At 40.1% G+C, this 20345-nt stretch overlaps 1 long non-coding RNA gene across 1 annotated transcript in view; it reads right to left on the bottom strand.

Annotated features, from left to right (window-relative positions):
• The window catches only part of LOC102415958, a 141530-nt gene extending 123766 nt beyond the window's left edge, over positions 1 to 17764 (bottom strand). The window contains exon 1 of the long non-coding RNA XR_006548265.1: positions 17488 to 17764. This is a non-coding gene — a long non-coding RNA (uncharacterized LOC102415958). The remainder of the gene's footprint in view (positions 1 to 17487) is intronic.
• Between the last annotated feature and the right edge of the window lie 2581 nt (positions 17765 to 20345).

Raw genomic sequence — 20345 nt, 5'->3', positions numbered from 1 at the left:
GAGACACCAAAAAAGACACTGATGTACAGAACAGTCTTTTGGACTCTGTGGGAGAGGGAGAGGGTGGGATGATTTGGGAGAATGGCATTGAAACACGTATAATATCATATAAGAAACGAATCACCAGTCCGGGTTCGATGCAGGATACAGGATGCTTGGGGCTTGTGCACTGGGATGACCCAGAGGGATGGTATGGGGAGGGAGGTGGGAGAGGGAATTCAGGATTGGGAACACATGTACACCCGTGGCGGATTCGTGTTGATTTATGGCAAAACCAATACAATATTGTAATTAGTCTCCAATTAAAATAAATAAATTTAAATAATAATAATAATTTAAATTTAAAAAAAAAAAGAATCTGCCTGCAATGTAAGAGACTAGGGTTCAATCCCAAATTGGGAAGATCCCCTGGAGAAGAAAATGCAACCCACTCCAGTATTCTTACCTGGAAAATCCCATGGACAGAGGAGCCTGGCGGGCTACAATCCATAGGGTCACAAAGATTCCAACACAACTTAGTGACTAAAGAGTGACAACACCTGGGGAAAACTCAAGCTGGACCCCTGGACAGAAGGGCTGACTTCTCAGCTCAAGCTGATGTTGCTTACGTGGGCACACAGACACCACGCTACCAGACCTTCAGATCTTTCATGAAAAGCCAGAAACTTATGTGAAAATTGATTTTTAAGGACACCTAACAAAGCATACCTAAGCTGACTCAGCCCAGGGACTTCCACTTTTTTCCAACACAGTGTTGTTAAACCTTGTGATGTTGTAAAGCCAGCTCCCCAGAAAAAATGGTAGCATATGAAGCAAACAGTGGGGATATGTAAATAAGCCAGAGCAATGGATTAGAGCAGAAAATGAGCAGGCTAAGAAATAAGCACTTAGGAGAACTTGCTATTTAGGTCCTGGGCAAATTATTTACTTCTTCTGTGTCCAGATGTTTCCATTTTTTAAAAAAAATTATTTCTTTACTTTATTCTTGGATATGCTGGGTCTTCGTTGCCTCATAGCTTTTTCTCTAGTTGCAGTGAGCAGGCACTACTCCAGTTGTGGGGCGTAGGCTTCTCATTGCGGTGGATTCTCTTGTTGAGAAGCACAGCCTCGAGGGCACTGAGGGCTTCAGTAGTTGCAGCGCCTGGGCTCTGCAGCCCAGGCTCAGTGGTTGTGGTGCACAGGCTTAGATGCTCCTCTGCGTGTGGGGTCTTCCCAGATCAGGGGTCAAACCCGTGTCCCCTGCCTTGGCAGGTGGATTCTTTGCCACTGAGCCACCAGGAAAGACCTCAGTTTCTCAATTTATAAATTAGAATTGTACTTGTCTTATCTCTCTTAAGACTGTCTAATGGAATTATGTAAAGGATATAAAACAGGTAATACACCATGGAATTAGAAGGTGTCCCTCCTGGAGACAGATGATGTATTTCCAGCTTATTGAGTAACAATTAACAATGTAATCTTCTGAAAATGATGAGAAGAAAAGTTGGGACCAGACTCCAAAAAGCCTACACATGATGGCATACACAAGAGGTTTTATATTAAGTCCATAGTCAATTTTGAGACCCTGAAAGTTTGTTTAGCAGCAAAGTGACTTTAGCAGAGCTATAAAGATTTTCCTGGCAACTATATGAAGTAGACCTTGGAGCTGGAAGAAATTATAGGCATCACTGACAGAAGATAATTGCCATAGTACTATTAACACAGATCTGAATTCAGACAGTGGCAAAAGCTATGGAAATCAACATTAAGGAGTATCATCCAACTGCATTTCTGAGTTTCACCTGCTGCTGCTGCTGCTGCTGCTAAGTCACTTCAGTAGTGTCCGACTCTGTGCGATCCCATAGATGGCAGCCCACTAGGCTTCTCTGTCCCTGGGATTCTCCAGGCAAGAATACTAGAGTGGGTTGCCATTTCCTTCTCCAATGCATGAAAGTGAAAAGTGAAAGTGAAATCGCTCAGTCGTGCCCAACTCTTAGCGACCCCATGGACTGCAGCCTACCAGAATCCTCCGTCCCTAGGATTTTCCAGGCAAGAGTACTGGAGTGAGTTGCGGTTGCCTTCTCCGGAGTTTCACCTACCACCTCTGAATTATGACTGCTCCATGCAAAGAGTCCTGGGACATAGGACTCTCATAGCAGGCCCCTTTCCACTGGAATTTTTCTGGGCCTGGGGTTGGGGTGATACTGATATCCTGACAATAATTTGACACTTGACAGTAATGTCTTAAGATATTTGGACCAACTTATACCCAAGTCCGGAGAAGGCAATGGCATCCCACTCCAGCACTCTTGCCTGGCAAATCCCATGGACAGAGGAGCCTGGTAGGCTGCAATCCATGGGGTCGCTAAGAGTCGGACACAACTGAGCGACTTCACTTTCACTTTTCCCTTTCATGCATTGGAGAAGGAAATGGCAACCCACTCCAGTATTCTTGCCTGGAGAATCCCAGGGACGGGGGAGCCTGGTGAGCTGCCATCTATGGGGTCGCACAGAGTCGGACATGACTGAAGCGACTTAGCAGCAGCAGCAGCATACTCAAGTCAAAGGAACATGCATGTGACCATCTTCTGCCTCCAGTATGATCCCCAGATAATCATCAGGTCATTTCTATCTCATCTGCTCTGATTTCTCCCTCTCTTATCTCCAGGTGATGCCGCCTCCCTGGTCACCCAGAGGACCACCAAAAGAAACTCATCCTGGAATGACTGATTTTTGATTAGCTAACATGTCTTGAGTGCTTGTTAAGGAAATGCACTGTATAAATATAGCTGTATTTTATCTTCATAACTCTACGGAAGGAGGTACAATTATTATTCCTGATTTATACTTCAGAGAATTGAGGGGAAAAATAATGAAGTTACCCAAATTCATGAAGTTAGTGTCAGGTTAGTATTTGAATCTAAATCAGTATGGCTTCAGAGGCCCCTGCCTTAATTACTATACCATAGGTTCACTCAGTCAGGGAAAAAAAAAATGATGAATGTAAACAAATAGACACCCTAAATATTTACACCCCAGATGTGTGTACCTGGTAACTCCCCTGTTAAAACACTTGGTAAGAGTTTCACTTTCATACTAATTTCCATGAAAGAACAAGAGGGATATTTTATATTTCCCCAAATACAGAGTACCTTTGTTGTTATGAGTAGATGGCTAAATCTCAATTTTGTTATCGCTATTATAACTTTAATATTCATGTATTATTTCATTTTCCTACATTGTACTGACCATGTCACTACATTATGGAAAGGAGGGCATGGAAGCCCCTTAGCCCACATTTTTGAAAGTACTTTGCATGGCTTCTACTCTACATTACATCATATTATCCTGTGTTGGATTGTATTTGTCAATGTCCTGTTATCATCCATCATATCATACTGCCTAATATCATATTGAAATTAAATCTGACCCTTTAGGAGTCCTGTGCAACATTAAAAAAAAAAAAATGGGTCCTCAACAGTCTTCCTCTTAGATACAATTGAAAAAGAGGCAGGCATCAAAACATGCCGCCGGAGAGCAATCCCGAATCATCCAAATGATGAGCATACAGTGAACATCTTGCACCAAAAAGATGACAATTTTCTGTAGCAGTGTTGTCAAAATGAAAATGTCTAGCTGTCTTGGTGAGAGACCTGGCGGGAAGATACACACACATACACACACACACACACACACACACACACACATATCCCTTGTAGACTCATCCAGCTGATTTTTGCTATCTTATGCTTGAAGTGAAGACTTCAGGGTCTATGAAATTCTTAAGCCATCAGCTGGATTCTACAGAAGGCTCCTCACTGAATTAGGAGAGTGTTAGGAAAGCAGTGAGGAAGAGAGGTAACACTACGCCCAGAGTTGGTGCTCAGGGTACACTTGTTGGATGAGTGAACCAAGACAAGCACCCAGAACATAAGCAACATTAAATACAACTATGATCCACCACTGTGTTTCTTATCAACTAGATATCACAAGTTAAATGTAGTCCCAACTCACCAGTGTCTGTACTGACTCCTAGTCCCACTTGTAAGGGACCATCAAATAGACACGCCTTCAGCTGCCTCTCTTGAAGTCTAAATGCATAAGAAATACTTCTTTCCAAAAGCACAGCAGCAGAGGATCAATGTGTTTGCTCACCTGACTCATACAAATCTACTGTGTATGCAAATTCTGTTTGGGATCTGGAAAAGTCCTGTTTGGATCTGGAAAAGTCCAGGCATCCAGAATACCCAGCCCCATCTTCCACTCACCTTCTCTGCTCTGCCAAATATAGGGTTTATGTGTCAGATAAATGCTAGAGACTACTGACTTTTTGACCCATGTATGAAAATCTCAAAAGCCAAGAAATCTGGCAAATACAAAGCATCGGCCTGAAAAATCCACACTTTCCTCTGGCACCATTTAAGCTGACAAGTTTATTTGAGACAGGCACACTCACATTTGAAGAGCAGGACTTGTGCTAACCATTCTCACATCACTAGCAAAGTGTGTTCTGAGTCCATATTGCACAGCATGCTTGAAGAAGTGTGGATTTTTCCACATCATTTGGTGACATTTTGCACAGTTTCATTTCTGCTCTGTATTGCTAGACCCTACCTTTTTTTCCCTCGCAAATACTCCACTAATGGGATTCCCTTCAATATTCAGATTCTTTCCTCTGCTTCAGCATCTATTTGTACTGCGAGTGCACAAATCTGTCATGATGTGCCCCTCAGTCAAAGGCAAGCCTCCTTGATTGAAAGGAAAATGATAGAGGTGCTCCGCTGCTGAGGAGAGTCAGGGGACCTCGGGCCAGCCTATGAGGGGATGAAGAGATGCGTTAGAATTCCAGGGAGAGGTCAATGAGGAAGACTCCAGGGAACGATGGTCTAGCTGGAGGTGCCCGTTCCTAACGCCTCTTCCCAAGTCCAGGTGAAAGGCAGCTTTTAAGTGGCAGGTGAAAGGCAGCTTTTAAGTGGGAGGGGGTGAAGAAGACAATTGAAACCAAAATTGTTTTGAGCTCACCATTTTTCTAGCTATCAGTTCTGAGGTCACAGTCACTAAAACTGGAAACTTAAAAATGACTTCAAAAAGGCAAACGCTAACTAGATTTCACAGTGGATTTCATTTTACTTGGCTTTACAGAAAGAATGCAGGTATTAAATAGACTGTTTCCTGTATACAATAAGGTTAATTAGTAGTGAGGGATGGAAAATCAGTGTAGACATAACTCTTTTCGACAGGTATCAAAAATAATCCCCTGATCCCTACAGACCCCAGCTGCATTGAAAGAGGAACAATATAAAAGATTCTTTAAGCACAAAATTTGCAAACATTCTCCAGGTGTCCGCAGCACCCGCGCAATAGGCCCTGAGCCCCTGTGCATGGGCTGCTCCGCAAGCCCTTCCGCTGCAGTAACTTAAAGGCGCAGCTACTCACGCTGAATTTTGAGGCTCAGCATAAAGGCTCTGCTTACAAAGCGGCTGGGATCGCAGACGGAGACAGGAGAACAAAAAGAAGAATATATTGCGGCCTGAATGGGACTTCCCTAAGCTCCTTATCAATAAGGTTAATAAGGGTCTATGCAATTTACTGATCACTAAGATGGAACAAGCCTCCTTGCGCTCCAAATCTCCACGTTGGCGCCGGCTTTTAATACTTTTCACAGCCAATCACATAAAAGCACCTTTGCCCCGCACCCCAGAGAATAAACTCTGGTTCACCATCCTGGCCTGCATAAAATCGTTGGTCCGTTATTACACTTCTACCTGCCCTAGTTAAGCAGATTAACAGTTATTTCCTAGAATTCGATCAATGAGGTTCTTTGTAATTGAAGCTGGAGTACTCAGATATGTCTTTTTTAAAAAATGCATTTCTGAAAAACGAATTTCTTTTTTCTCTGGTTTAATTTTGTTATCCTCAATCGTATGCATGATACAAAAAAAAAATATTCCAAACTTCTATCTCCTCTATAAAATACATGTCATATCAAAAAGGTGACAAGAGGGGGGAAAAGTAATTAGTGAGTTCACAGAGTTCAGTAGAAAAGTTAAAATGGAGTAACACATTACTTTTTATGTTAAGATTTCACAAGACAAATCTTGCCTGTGTTTTAATTGCATGTGACCCTGGCAGTCCTACTCTGAAATGAAGTGCCATAAAATTAAAGATGACAGACGCTCAAAACAAGTCTTGTGATCTTGATTAGACTACAAAGACCACACTCTCTCTCTGCTGCAACTCAGATATCATGGACTGTTTTATTTGGGGAATTGCTTCATTAATGCCTTCTTTGACTAGACATGTTTATTATTTAAAAAAAAATACTGAATATGGTGATATCTTGCATAACTAAATAATTCCCTTAAAGCAAGTTATAAATGAAGAATGTTTAAATACCCCTAAAACCTAATTTTTATAGATACTTACACATAAATATATATGTATGTGTGTGTGTGTGTGTGTGTGTGCGCGTGTGTGTGTATGGATGTGGGTGAGTAGATGTAGATGTATATATTATATATCCATCTTTGATATGTGTATTACCTATTCTAACCTACAATTCTCTATTATAGCCTGAGAAGCAGAGCAGTTAATGTGTCATATTTCCTTATATGTTCCCAGGTCAACCGAATGTGTGGAACTATACATTATCCTATAAAAACCATTTCTGAGAAACTCTGTCAGAATTTTAAACTCTCTGAGCGTTGTCTAAGTAGAGGATTGGATTTGACTCACACCTATATTTCAAAATGATCACCAGATCATTCAACCTAAATTACATAAGCCATGGTATAGATGCTTTTACACCTCACTTCTTCCTAGTTCAACGAAAGCAGGAAATTCAGGGGCAAGTCCTCACGGCATTAGACTCTGTCAGCTCTGTGTTCCCTCAGGCCAGCTCAAGTCCTGCTTTTGTCTCAAGTCCTCTGGGTCAGGGCTTCATTCTTACTATGAGGAGGTCAGATTAGTGTTCATCTCTAGGACTGCCTACCTTCTAAATCTCTATGATTCTCTTACTTTGTCCGATTTCAAGAACACTATTTTAAATTCATATATTTTGTATTAGGAAACAAAAGGATTTATGCTGGTTATATGGGTGTTCTATCAACAGGGATTATATAGATTCAGCCTAGAATCAAAGATTGGTTTCTAGAGTTCATTTTTTTATTGTTCACCTGTAATTCCAGAAAAGTCTGTATACACATTCTGCTTCCATTTCTTTAAATTTGAAATCCATATTGCAATTTCTCCCCTACCTAACATCAGGGCTCCTGTGAGAATAAAATATGATAACATATATTAAAGACTCTTTTAAAAATATGTGAAACAAGGCTTCTTAATCAGTAGTGTTTTTAGTATAATTATTCAATCAGTGGTCTTCAGTGTACACAAAAGGCTTTTTCACATGAAAGCCAAATAGTCCTTTAACCTATATATAATACTGTGTTTTCAAACAGCCTACATACTTGCCTTTAAAATAAAATCTGTGTCCCTGTAGAATTTCTCAAGACTAAGGTCAAAAACCATCAGGTGCAGGATATGTTGTATCTCTCACATGAGAGATTTAATTCACCAGAAGAAGGAGGGATTACAAACATTGGAAAGCATTTATTAGAATCCAGTTGAGCATAGTGTGGAGAAGTTGTGCTCCACTAAGAGAACTGGAGTTATACTCCCTGTCTCTCTCCAACCTGCCTCTGTCTCTATGTTTATGTTTCTCTGCCTCTCTTGTTTTTTTCTATCTCTGTGCTTCTCCTCTGTCTCTCTCTATTCCTGATGCTCATTCTCACACCCAGGGCAGGCATCTTAACCTAAAATTCATGGTTCCCGGGATCCCTGGGCTGCAACTGATACTTGAACTCTTAGAACTTTCAGGCTAGATTGTGTGCATTTCACTCCACTTAAAGTCTGAAGTTTTCCTTATATTTTCAATGAAGTCTGTGATCTGGATTTACTGTTCTAGATTCGCTTTCCAGCATAACAATACTATTATCTTGCATCTGAATTAAACTACGAGTGGGTCAAGTCAGATCCTAAGGTCTACCAGGCTCTGAGTACTCCATGGATTTCTGTCTGATTACCTGACAGGACAGGACAGGATGAGCCAAGGAGTGAAATATAGATCCAACAAAATCAGTTAGTACACATTGAAAGATGATGATGCAATCCTTAGAGGATCTCCTATTTTCAATTGATGAAACTAGTAAATAGAAGCACCCATGAAATCAGGATACTTTGCCTGTTAGTCAATGAAAGATATTTAGGATTTTAAGATAAATCCAGTAGTAACACAAATAGTCCATTCTCACAATGCCCGCTTTTAAACTGTGCCAGACACATGTCCTATGCCTGCGTGGTACTTCTACACATTAGCTGCCACAAACCAAAGGGAATGTCTTTGCTTTTAATAGGATTACATAGAACCCAGTCACAAACAGGAAGACTAGCCTTAATCGGAGTAACTGGCCAGTAATTTGGATGTTTAACTAAATGATTGGCTGCCAAATTGACAGGTCATCCACACTGAACTAGCCACTATTCCATGAATTTTCATGACCGGGATCACAATGGTTCATTTGCATGTGTGAAATTCTGCTGTGAAGCTGGCTTTTGAACTGGCTAGCTCAGCCAAAGATATGTTTCCCAGTGCCATGCATTAGTACCCTAGAAATACCATCACTTGGGGGTAGCATAGATCTTCCCAAATCCTGCTATTAGAACACCATCTACACCTACAACTGCTAATCAGCATAACAACTGGGATGTAAGGAATACAGGGGGAAAGTGGACTATCAGAAAATGAAAATTAACACCAAAATGAGCATTTGGATGGGGAAAGAAAAGTTTCAGAGAAGCAATAGAAGTTTGGGGTTTGCCCAGGACAATTACTAAGAGCAACTTCCTACCCAGCGAGCATTCAGTGACTATTGAGGCATCATTGTTATGATTATTAACAAGTAGCTGTTAACCACCTATTACAATACAATGGGACAGACAGGAAACCGATAAACACAAGCCCCAGAAAATAAAAGTATTTCCCATAAAGGATTTACGGTCTAGTTATGGGCTTCCCTTGTGGCTCAGCTGGTAAATAATCCACCTGCAATGCAGGAGACGTGGGTTCGATTCCTGGGTTGGGAAGATCCCCTGGAGAGGGGAAAGGCTACCCACTCCAGTATTCTGGCCTGGAGAATTGCACGGACTGTATAGTCCACGGGGTCACAAAGAGTCAGACACGACTGAGCAACTTTCACTTTCACTTCACTTTCACTATAGGTGAAAAAACATGAGGCCAAAAAGTAGAAATTATAGTAACCTACATTTATTACTGACTTACCATGGACCAGTTATCTTGCAACACAACTGTGATATAGCAGTATTTTGATGAATATTTCAAAGATGAGGAAATATAATGTAGATATTATCATTACCTAAGAGAGAAGAGCTAGGAAGTGGTTTTGAACTAGGTACGTCTACCTTTAGAACAAATATTCTTATTTCCTCCCATTAAAAAGGTTAAGAAGTCCAAAATATATTTACTGCCATGGTGACTCAGATAGTAAAGAATCTGCTTGCAATGCGGGAGACTTGGGTTCAATCCTTGGGTTGGGAAGATCCCCTGGAGGAGGAAATGGCAACCCACTCCAGTATTCTTTCCAGGAGAATTGCCATGGACAGAGAAGCCTGATGGACTATAGTCCACATGGTCTCAAAGAGTCAGAGATGACTGAGCAACTAACACTTTCACTTTCATAGTAGACAAACAATATATCTACTAATATAAAATTGAATAACTAAGCAAAGGAACATTTATATAATGAAGTATTTTGAAGACGTTTACAACCTATGGGGGGACTTTCCTGGTGGTCCAGTGGTGAGGGATCTGCCTTGCAATGCAGAAGCTGCAGATTCAATCCCTGGTCAGGGAACTAAGATCCCACATGCTGTGGGGCAACTAAGACCTGACACTGTCAAATAATTGGTTCCAAATAGGAAAAGGAGCACGTCAAGGCTGTATATTGTCACCCTGCTTATTTAACTTATATGCAGAGTGTATCATGAAAAACGCTGGGCTGGAAGAAGCACAAGCTGGAATCAAGATTGCTGGGAGAAATATCAATAACCTCAGATATGCAGATGACACCACCCTTATGGCAGAAAGTGAAGAGGAACTCAAAAGCCTCTTGATGAAAGTGAAAGTGGAGAGTGAAAAAGTTGGCTTAAAACTCAACATTCAGAAAATGAAGATCATGGCATCTGGTCCTATCACTTCATGGGAAATAGATGGGGAAACAGTGGAAACAGTGTCAGACTTTATTTTTGGGGGCTCCAAAATCACTGCAGATGGTGACTGCAGCCATGAAATTAAAAGACGCTTACTCCTTGGAACGAAAGTTATGACCAACCTAGATAGCATATTCAAAAGCAGAGACATTACTTTGCCAACAAAGGTTCGTCTAGTCAAGGCTATGGTTTTTCCTGTGGTCATGTATGGATGTGAGAGTTGGACTGTGAAGAAGGCTGAGTGCCAAAGAATTGATGCTTTTGAACTGTGGTGTTGGAGAAGACTCTTGCGAGTCCCTTGGACTGCAAGCAGACCCAACCAGTCCATTCCGAAGGAGATCAGCCCTGGGATTTCTTTGGAAAGAACGATGCTAAAGCTGAAACTCCAGTACTTTGGCCATCTCATGCGAAGAGTTGACTCATTGGAAAAGACTCTGATGCTGGGAGGGATTGGGGGCAGGAGGAGAAGGGGATGACAGAGGATGAGATGGCTGGATGGCATCACTGACTCCATGGATGTGAGTCTGGGTGAACTCCGGGAGTTGGTGATGGACAGGGAGGCCTGGCATGCTGCAATTCATGGGGTCACAAAGAGTCGGACACGACTGAGCAACTGAACTGAACTGCAAATAAAATTTATGTGTTTAAATACTATTGACCAGAGAAATTCTGCTAACAGAAAAGATCAAGTTATGAAATCATGGGTACAGTGTGATACCATTGTTGTTATATATCCTGTAATGTGTATGTACACACACAGCAGAATATTAGCAATGCTTATCTTTGAATTGTGAGATTATCAGTAATTAATTTTCTCCCATTGTGCCTGGCACATCCCCAAGTTTTTGCTTTGAGCATTTGTTACTTTCATAATTAGAAAAAGACCAAATACAATAAATATATATAAATGGTAACCTAAGACTCTATGTAGTAATTGGTACAAACAATAAGATGTGAGGACTTTCAAATGACATCATATTAGACATCAGGGAGGCTCCAGGATGCCATTGGCTCTGAAAGGAAGGCAGGTGAGGAAAAACGTAGGCCTCAAGGTATGGTTGTAACATAAGCAAAGACCCAAAGGTAGAAATTGTGAAGTTGCCTTTGGGGAATAAGACTACTGTTTGGCTACAATGGAGAACTCTAACAGAGGAGGGTTCAGAGCAACAATTGACTTTACATCTTTTTTGGATCTTGTTCTAAAAGGTGGAACTAAGTAAAACTTGTATGTCTTTATGTGATAACATTTCTAGGACACAAAAGCACAGTGCACCAGACATGTCCTTTGGCTTAGAAACCCAGTTAGCAAGCCAGCTTCACAGTGGAATTTCACACATGAGAAGATAGGTAAGGGCCAAATTGGGGAATCCCTGAAACGCCAAGCAAGCAAGTTGGACTTTATCCTGAAGGCAGTGGGGAAACTCTGAAGTTTGAAGCAGGGGGGTAATGAGAAGAAAAACGTTTTAGTAAAATTAATCTGACAGCACGGGCTAAGTGGATTGGAAAGGAAACAATGACATGTCTCTTGTCATATGCTTTTTCATGTTGATATATTTTTCCTGTGAGGATTCTTTCTCAGTTAGGATTATAAACTCTTTGAGAAGAAAACCCATGTCTTAGATTCCTTTGTACCTCTAGCATTCCTGAGGATAAAGGAGGCATTAAACAGTGGATAAATTTTCCACCTTTGGCTTCAGAGAGTCCTCTGTGGAACTCCCAGTTTCTGAAAGGAGTATCCTTGACCTCGCTTAGCCTCAGTGTGGTCTTGTAAAATGGGGACAGTAACACCTACTTTGTAGGACTGTGGTGAGGATGAAATGAGACAATGAGATTTTGTGTGCAAAGCCCTTGATCAGAAGTGTGCTGTCCTTGATAACTCTTGTTCTAGCTATCACTGTTATGCCTAAAAAAGTTACCAGGACAACTTTATGGATGAAGAAAATGATGTTGATGTTTGAGTATGACTCTCTATCTTAGACACTGAGTGGAGGAATGTGAGCCAAATATACCTGAGAAGCCAATTATCCTATAGGCAAAGTTGGACACTAGAAAGATTTGAAGGGCAAAGACTGACCCAGTGAAATGGAGACATACAGAGGTCAGCAGGATCTCTGTTTGTAAGCCAGGGTAAATCTGGAGCAAGTTAAAGAGAGATAGCTGGCTGCTCTGGGCTTATACTGTGCTGTGTGTGCTCACTCATGCCTGATTTTTGCGACCCCATGGACTGTAGCCTGCCAAGCTCCTCTGTCCATGGCATTTTCTAAGCAAGAGTACTGGAATGGGTTTCCATTTCCTACTCCAGGGGATCTTCTTGACACAGGGATTGAACAAGCATTTCTTGCATCTCCTATATTGGCAGGCAGATTCTTTACCACTCTGCCACTTACTGTAATAATAAGTGACATCTGTGAGAAGCATGGGCCACCCACAAGAATAAACAATGATGTCTGGCAGCAGCTCATCCAGAGAAACCTTCCCATTTCTGCTAACTAATATTCACAGTATTCTGCTTAATTGACTATGCCAAAGCCTTTGACTGTGTGGATCACAATAAACTGTGGAAAATTCTGAAACAGATGGGAATACCAGACCACCTGACCTGCCTCTTGAGAAACCTACATGCAGGCCAGGAAGCAACAGTTAGAACTGGACATGGAACAACAGACTGGTTCCAAATAGGAAAAGGAGTACGTCAAGGCTGTATATTGTCACCCTGCTTATTTAACTTATATGCAGAGTACATCATGAGAAATGCTGGACTGGAAGAAGCACAAGCTGAAATCAAGATTGCCAGGAGAAATATCAATAACCTCAGATATGCAGATGACACCACCCTTATGGCAGAAAGTGAAGAGGAACTCAAAAGCCTCTTGATGAAAGTGAAAGAGGAGAGTGAAAAGTTGGCTTAAAGCTCAACATTCAGAAAACGAAGATCACGGCATCTGGTCCCATCACTTCATGGGAAATAGATGGGGAAACAGTATCAGACTTTATTTTGGGGGGCTCCAAAATCACTGCAGATGGTGACTGCAGCCATGAAATTAAAAGACACTTACTCTTTGGAAGGAAAGTTATGATCAACCTAGATAGCATATTCAAAAGCAGAGACATTACTTGGCCAACAAAGGTCCATCTAGTCAAGGCTATGGTTTTTCCTGTGGTCATGTATGGATGTGAGAGTTAGACTGTGAAGAAGGCTGAGTGCCAAAGAATTGATGCTTTTGAACTGTGGTGTTGGAGAAGACTCTTGAGAGTCCCTTAGACTGCAAGGAAATCCAACCAGTTCCTTCCGAAGGAGATCATCCCTGGGATTTCTTTGGAAGGAATGATGCTAAAGCTGAAACTCCAGTACTTTGGCCACCTCATGCAAAGAGTTGACTCATTGGAAAAGACTCTGATGCTGGGAGGGATTGGGGGCAGGAGGAAAAGGGGATGACAGAGGATGAGATGGCTAGATGGCATCATTGACTCAGTGGATGTGAGTCTGAGTGAACTCCGGGAGTTGGTGATAGACAGGGAGACCTGGCGTGCTGCGATTCATGGGGTCGCTAAGAGTCGGACACAACTGAGCGACTGAACTGAACTGAACCTTCCTTCACTGGAGAAGGGCATGGAAACCGACTCCAGTATTCTTGCCTGGAGAATCCCATGGACAGAGGAGCCTGGTGGGCTACAGTCCATGGGGTCACAGAGAGTTGGACACGACTGAGTGACTTGGCACAGCACCACACACCCTTCCTTCACAGTGTCTCCTCCTTGCAGTTAGAACAGGCAGACACCTCCATGGCTGAGATGAAAATGTCCTGAGCTTGTGGAGACATGACAGTCTAGTTCTTGGACAGAAAGTGCACAAGATGACTCTGGGGCTGCTCATTCTGTTGTAAGACAAGAAAGCCACCAGAGACGAGTGTGATTGTGCCAAAAAGACGCAAGAGCCAATCTGAAGAGATTCCCACTGACCTAAGATAGGATAACTTGGGCATCAAAATGTATAATAACTGCAATGGATTTAAAGATATCAAATATATTTTTTAAAAATCAAGTAAAATAAGAAACAAAAATTCACTGCTCTCCAAAACAAGATATACCTAGAAAATAGAACAATATTCTGAAAATTGATGTATAAAGGAAGCAAAGCAAGTATTCTGACTCTTATATGAGTAGTATTTCAGGATAACCAAATAGCTGATGAGAAAAAAAAAATATTCACAGGTAATTTGTAGCTAAGAATGCAGAAGGAAAATTTTATACATATGCTAGATAGTATAATAAAGCTCCAAGTAGTCATTGGCTAAATTTAAGTACCAACATTTTTCTAATCTTTTCTGCAACTTTTTTCCATTGAGTATTTTAAAGCAAATCCCAGACAGCATCTCATTTCAACTGTAATTTTTTTAATAAAAACAGATACCTGAAAAGCTATTGTTACACAATTACTGCGTCCAGAAATTATGCTAAAAGTAAAATGAAACTATATTAGATATAAGTGATTTTTCATTAATTATCTTACCTAACCATCAATGAATTTGCAGAACACTTAAGTATGAAAGATAAATCAGTTTTTATGAGCAAGACTGGGGGAAGGATTACCATGACTGACCACTACTCTCAAATGGACTTCATATCCCAAAAAACAATAGAAACTGCCAGAAATTATTCCAATACACCAAAGTTAATAGGCTCTGCTGCTAAGTTGCTGCAGTCATGTCTGACTCTGTGCGACCCCAGACACGGCAGCCCACCAGGCTCCGCCGTCCCTGGGATTCTCCAGGCAAGAACACTGGAGTGGGTTGCCATTTCCAAAATGTATAATAACTGCAATGGATTTAAAGATATCAAATATATTTTTTAAAAATCAAGTAAAATAAGAAACAAAAATTCACTGCTCTCCAAAACAAGATATACCTAGAAAATAGAACAATATTCTGAAAATTGATGTATAAAGGAAGCAAAGCAAGTATTCTGACTCTTATATGAGTAGTATTTCATACATTGCATGAAAGTGAAAAGTGAAAGTGAAGTCGCTCAGTCATGTTCGACTCTCAACGACCCCATGGACTGCAGCCTATCAGGCTCCTCCGTCCATGGGATTTTCCAGGCAAGAGTACTGGAGTGGGGTGCCATTGCCTTCTCCTAATAGGCTCTAGTGCATTTTAATTTACTTGACAATAGAGACAAGCTTTATTTACCTTTCTAAATAAATCTGAGGCCTGATAATATCCATGCTATTCCCACCACAAAATAACCATCGAGCATATCTATGAAGGAATAAAAAAGAAAGGCTACAGAAAAGATGTATATAATCCCCCAAATTTTCTGTCCTATGAGCTAATCTCTCCTTTCCATTTAGATTGTTTATTTAAAACTTCTAAAAGCAAATCCCTCCCCCAGGTAAGCACAAAAATGACTTACAGAACTGCCATCTATATCCATGAAATTGATTTTTTGTTACCTTTTAAAATCTTCAAAATCCTAAGGAAGGCTTCGAAAAAGCCTGTGGTGTTACAGTTACTGTTTCTATCACTGTTATTCTGTCCTATATATACATATATATGTTTTAAAGGCTGACATTCCAAGGAATTGAACAAAATGACATCTCAGCTGTAAATGAAATAAAACAGCCACCTATATATGTTCATGTAAAGTGTTATTTTCCATTGATTCAAGTTGATAATTTCTATACCTTAATTTAAAAAAATTTTTTTCTCTTTCTTATATTTTTCAGTTTCATGGCTACAACTTAAAAAGAAATCACACCTTTCTTGCCTGCCCTCATTATCTCTAACCTATGCTGTTTATCTGCTTTCATTACAAAAACCTCTATTTCCAATCAGCAGTGAAAGACAAAATACATTCTTCCAGAAAAAAAGCATGGTCATGTATTTCTCAGTGTCCTGATATGATTCAACACAATGGTCTGAATAACAGAATTGTTAACACACAAACTGAGAAAAAGCAGCAATATACCAGCTCTGAGACACATAGAAAGATCTTTTTTCCCTGTTTTTTTTTTTTTTATGTCATTTTGCCTGAAACTCACATAGAGTTATCATGGAGGTAAAGGGAGACAAATGAGACAACCCTTTTAAGTTAGGAAGTTTTGGATTGACATGTGTACACTTCTATATTTAAAACTGATAACCAACAAAGATCTACTCTATAGCACAGGAAACTCAGCTTGATATTATATAACAACCTAGTTGGAAAAAGAATTTGAAAAAGAATAGATACATGTATTCATAAAACTGAATCACTTTGCTATGTACCTGAAATTAACACAATATTGTTAATCAGCTCTACTCCAATATAAAATAAAAAGTTTTTAAAATTAAATAAAATATGAGAATAGAAGGAAAAAATGAAAACGTACTACTTGCAAGAGAGAAGATATTGCCCATTTTACATTCATGGGTGCAATTGCCCCAATTTGCTTTTCTCACCAGGAAGCAATAAGGCTGATTCATTTTTAAGGGAACATTGGTGAGTGGGAACTGGTACCTAGGTTGGGTACTGGAAGGTGGGCTCCAGCACCCCCAGATCAGCATGGAAAAATCCGTGGTGGGGTGTGTGAGTGAGATGAAGGACAGGGTCCCACGTGGGGGATGGATGTCAAAACTTGTCACTCACTCAAGAAATATATAGGCAGAAACACTGCTCTAGCTACTTAGAATGACAAAACAAATCTTGTCTGTTTCACAAGGCTCAGCCTTGATTAGCTCAAATCCAAAATGTTATGAGTATAGTTCTTAATAGGACTTATTTATTCCTTCAAATTTCCCCTACTTTCATTTGATATCTTTTGCCAAACTCTCTTAAGACATACATATACACATCCCCAGGTACATATATACACATATATCTGTATTACAGATACATAAATACACACATGTATAGGTGGTACATGTGACTAAAATAAAATTTCGACTCTGTTTTTACCCTGTTTTTTATCCATGAAATTCCAATTTGTAGCAGAGATGGTGGCTACTAAATAATATGACTCTCCATCTCATCTCTTAAAGATGAAGCTCAGGTCAGTTAAAATATGTCTTTCATGAAAGGGATAGATTATTGACCAAGTGCATGAATGAAAGGAAGGCAGCTTTTACATTCGAAGCAAAACTTGAAAACTCTAGAAGTTAAAGAGGCATTTATGGTCAAAAAGAAATAGGTAAAGTTGTAGAAGAGAAAATCCCCAGTTTTGGGTCAGATAAATTTAACTCTGACCTCTGTCTCCATCGTCTGTTCTGCTGGCTGCGTGGTCTGGCACAAGTCATCTCCAAATTTTTGTCTTCTCGCCTGTAAAACAGGAGTGATAATATCCACGTCAATGAGTTGCTGTGAGCATTGATGAGATACTGTACAAAGAGTCCCTAACATGTAGTATGTCCTCAATAAACGACATTTGTTATTTTTGCCACTCTTATGTCAGGAGGAAAAGAGCCAACCCTGGAGGAACAGAGGAGAGATATTTGAGTCAGCGCACAGATGTTTTCCGTCTTATTTTCACATTCCACACCACTTCAGTCTGACCCAAAAACACAGACGCCAGCCAGAAGGAAGCCCACCCAAGAATCATAAAGATAGATGCCAAATTGAATTAGTTAACCCCTGATTTAAATACAAGGACATTATATTTTATGAATCAATTCCTTAAGTACCCCACAGACCACAGGTATAGAAAGCCCTTAACTAAGTTTATTTTTTAATGTTAAAAGTACATTAATTATAAAGAAAAATATAATAAACAAGCATCAACCCACCCAACTGCAGAATGTTAGCACTTTGTCAAATTTGCCTCAAACTTTTTAAATAAAAGGCATGAAATTTTGCAGATAAAACTGAAGTCTTTTTTGTTCCTTGCCAGAGTCCCATTCCTTTCCCATCCCAGAAGTAGCAATGATAATGAATATGGAATGGCTCTGTCCTGAAAGTCAGTGTTTTCTACTTTTACCAAGTAAGTTGCATATGTAAACAAGAGATGCCTTATGGAGTTTTACATTTTTATACATGGATACACTATGTAGTATTCTGAAACTTTTTTACTTTCATTTTGTTTTTAAGAGCTGGGCCTTCTGATTCATATAGATGTAGTTTACTTATTCAAATGCTATACAGTCATTATTTTTTTAACCAAGGCAATTCTCCTTGAAGACGGAAAAATTAAACCAAATACTTTTTACCAGCATAATCAAGATATATGTTTACCTTTTCAGAATTACTTTCTCTCTTGCAGGCATGTCTCCTTGTACTTATGAATTGCTGATGATATTACTAATTATTCTTTCATGCAATCTATATTTATTGTGAATCTTGCATGGGAAAGGCACTATTTTAGGTGGTGAGAATACAGAAGAGATGAAATCAAACATGAGTCTCACCCTCAAGTAGCTTATTGTCTGCTAGAAGAGATAGACAACACACCATTATTCAAATAATAAGCAAAATAATCTCGGCTCATAATAAATTCTCTCAAAAAATGAAAGCAATCATATTATGAGAGTGAGAGGAGTGTGGTAAGATAGCTACTTTAATTAGCATGGTATAAGAAGGCTTTCTGAGTAATGGTTACAGTTGAATGGAAATTTCAGGAACAAACAAGAAAGAGGCACATGTGATGAGCAGGGATGAGCATTCCAGGCAAAAACAACAACAACCAAATGCATTGGTGAGCTCTCTCACTCTGTTTAAGACTCAGAACAGAGAGCAATACTATGGGAATACAGTGAAACAGGGACTGAGTATTATGTGATGACGATGCAAAAAGGAAGGATGGAGTCCTGTGAGGAATTCTAAGGAGTTCAGGTTTTCATCTAAGTGATACTGGCAGCCTGCAATCATAATAAGGGAGCTACACGATCTGATTTAGGGGTTTAACTGATCCTTGTAGATTCTGGGTAGAAAATAGATTATAAGAGTGTAAGAATGGGAGCAAGGTGACCAAGCAAGACACTGTCTCAGTAGACCAAGAAGAGATAATCATGGTGTGGACAAAGATGGTGGCAGTGGAGATGGAGAAAAGATAAAGAGATTTGAAGTATCTTTGGGGGATGTAATTTTTTAAAAAATGCATTGGTAGAGTGACACTAGAAGATGAAGGTGAGGGAGAAATCAAAGAGAATTCCCAGGTCTTAGGTGCTAGGTATCAATGCCATTTATTGAAATGAGGAAGGTTGGGAAAGACAATTGTTCAGTCCAGGAAAAGTCAAGACTTCTCTCTATTAAATACATTTAGTTTGAGATGACTAGATGCTAATATATACCCAAGTAGACATCTTGAGTAGTCAGTAAGCATTCAGACCTCATGGGAGAAGTCAATACCAGAGATATAAGCATGTAGGCATCATTTAAAATTATAAGACTAGAGGAAGTTACTGAGGGAGAGCAGGCAAATGCAGATAAAACAGTACAGGATGTTTTACAGTACAGGATGGGTCCTGGGAGGACTCCAATATTTAGAGGAGTAAGAAAAAAAGAACTCATTGAAAAAAGACTGAGAATAAGTAACCAAAAAGGTAAGAATGAGTCCTGTCCTACTCCTTGAGGCCCCATGGACTATACAGTCTACGGAATTCTCTAGGCCAGAAGACTGGAGTGGATAGCCATTCCCTTCTCCAGAGGATCTTCCCAACCCAGGGATGGTCTCCCACATTGCAGGGAGATTCTTTACCAGCTGAGCCACAAGGGAAGCCCAAGAATACTGGAGTGAGTAGCCTATCCCTTCTCCCTTCTCCAGAGAATCTTCCTGACCCAAGAATTGAAATGGGGTCTCCTGCATTGCAGGCAGATTCTTTACCAGCTGAGCTATCAGGGAAGCCCAATGCTTAGACAAGGAGTAAGAAAAAAGAACTCACTGGAAAAAAAAAAAAAAAAACTGAGAATGAGTAACCAAAAAGGTAAAAAGAACCCCAGGGGAATCTGTTATCAAGGAAACTAAAGAAAGATGTATTTCATGACAAAGGTATCTTTAATGGCATGGAGAAAAATGAGGCCAGATTGAAGAGCATAGAGAGTGAATAGGAGGTGAAAACATGGACAGATAGAGCATAGATAATTTTCAGAGAAATTATGCTTTGCAGGGTGGC

Source organism: Bubalus bubalis, chromosome 2, assembly GCF_019923935.1.
Source record: "Bubalus bubalis isolate 160015118507 breed Murrah chromosome 2, NDDB_SH_1, whole genome shotgun sequence".
NCBI classification, from domain to species: Eukaryota; Metazoa; Chordata; class Mammalia; order Artiodactyla; family Bovidae; genus Bubalus; species Bubalus bubalis.
Note: the sequence above shows the minus strand (reverse complement) of the source record. Positions and strands in the feature narration are given on the sequence as shown.